The sequence below is a fragment of the Arachis ipaensis genome, chromosome B4 (assembly GCF_059453495.1).
Source record: "Arachis ipaensis isolate K30076 ecotype BB chromosome B4, ASM5945349v1, whole genome shotgun sequence".
NCBI lineage: Eukaryota > Viridiplantae > Streptophyta > Magnoliopsida > Fabales > Fabaceae > Arachis > Arachis ipaensis.
The window spans coordinates 36386187-36388024 of record NC_142439.1 but is presented as its reverse complement, the minus strand read 5'-3'; the positions used below and the strand labels follow the sequence as shown (position 1 = coordinate 36388024).

Below are 1838 nucleotides of genomic sequence, written 5' to 3'. Positions count from 1 at the left end.
ATTTTTAAAATCAAGTTGTTTCTTATGAGTCAAATCAAATTTTCAATTTGAAAATCTTATCTTTTTCAAAATCTTTTTCAAAAATCAAATCTTTTTCAAAATTCTTAGTTATTTTCGAAAATTCCAAAAATATTTTTCAAAAAATCTTTTTTTTATTTTTATATCATAATTTTCGAAAATAACAATAACAATTAATGTTTTGATTCAAAAAATTTGAAGTTTGTTACTTGCTTGTTAAGAAAGATTCAAACTTTAAGTTCTAGAATCATATCTTGTGATTTCTTGTGAATCAAGTCATTAATTGTGATTTTAACAATAAAATCTTTTTCAAAACTAATTTCTAAAATATCTTCTTATCTTACCTTTTTCAAAAAGCTAATTTCAAAATATCTTTTCTAACTTCCTAACTTCTTATCTTTTCAAATTTGTTTCAACTAACTAACTAACTTTTTGTTTGTTTCTTATCTTTTTCAAAACCACCTAACTAACTCTCTCTCTCTAATTTTCGAAAATATCTCCCCCCCTTTTTCAAAAATTTCTTTTTAATTAACTAATTATTTTTATTTTTGATTTTAAAAAATTTTCGAAAAATACTAACATTTTTCAAAAACCATTTTCGAAAATCACTAACTCTTTTTCAAAAATATTTTTCGAAAATTCTCCCTCTCCCATCTAATTCTATTTATTTATTCATTTACTAACATCACATCTCACATCTCAACCCTCCTCACAGTTGTGTTTCTTCCATTACATTACATTCTTCATCTCCCCCTCTTTTCTTCCACTCACAAAGGGATCCCTATACAGTGGTACAAAGGGTCTCTATTATTATTATTTTTTCTGTGCCCTCTTCTTTGTCATATGAGCAGGAGCAAGGACAAGAACATTCTTGTTGAGGCAGATCCGGAACCTGAAAGGACTCTGAAGAGAAAATTAAGAGAAGCTAAATTACAACAATCCAGAAAAAAAACCTTTCAGAAATTTCCGAACAGGAAGAGGAGATGGCAGCCGAAAATAATAATAATGTAAGGAAGATGCTTGGTGACTTTACTGCACCTAATTCCAATTTACATGGAAGAAGCATCTCCATTCCTGCCATTGGAGCAAACAACTTTGAGCTGAAACCTCAATTAGTTTCTCTGATGCAGCAGAACTGCAAGTTTCATGGACTTCCATCTGAAGATCCTTTTCAGTTCTTAACTAAATTCTTGCAGATATGTGATACTGTTAAGACTAATGGAGTAGATCCTGAAGTCTACAGGCTCATGCTTTTCCCTTTTGCTGTAAGAGACAGAGCTAGATTATGGTTGGATTCTCAACCCAAAGACAGCCTGAACTCTTGGGATAAGCTGGTCACGGCTTTCTTAGCCAAGTACTTTCCTCCTCAAAAGCTGAGCAAGCTTAGAGCTGATGTTCAAACCTTCAGACAGAAAGAAGGTGAATCCCTCTATGAAGCTTGGGAAAGATACAAACAGTTGACCAAAAAGTGTCCTTCTGACATGCTTTCAGAATGGACCATCCTGGATATATTCTATGATGGTTTATCTGAGTTATCAAAGATGTCATTGGATACCTCTGCAGGTGGATCCATTCACCTAAAGAAAACGCCTACAAAAGCACAAGAACTCATTGACATGGTTGCTAATAACCAGTTCATGTACACTTCTGAAAGGAATCCTGTGAGCAATGGGACGCCTATGAAGAAGGGAGTTCTTGAAGTTGATACTCTGAATGCCATATTGGCTCAGAATAAAATATTGACTCGTCTAGTCAATATGATTTCTCAGAGTCTGAATGGAATGCAAGCTGTATCCAACAGTACTCAAGAGGCATCTTCT

At 33.0% G+C, this 1838-nt stretch overlaps 1 non-coding gene across 1 annotated transcript; it reads right to left on the bottom strand.

Moving 5' to 3' along the window:
* Window positions 1-1397: 1397 nt before the first annotated feature.
* On the bottom strand, window positions 1398-1505 carry LOC148567189 (small nucleolar RNA R71). Its single transcript, XR_015881796.1, has one exon. It is a non-coding gene; the product is annotated as a small nucleolar RNA R71 (small nucleolar RNA).
* Window positions 1506-1838: the final 333 nt, after the last annotated feature.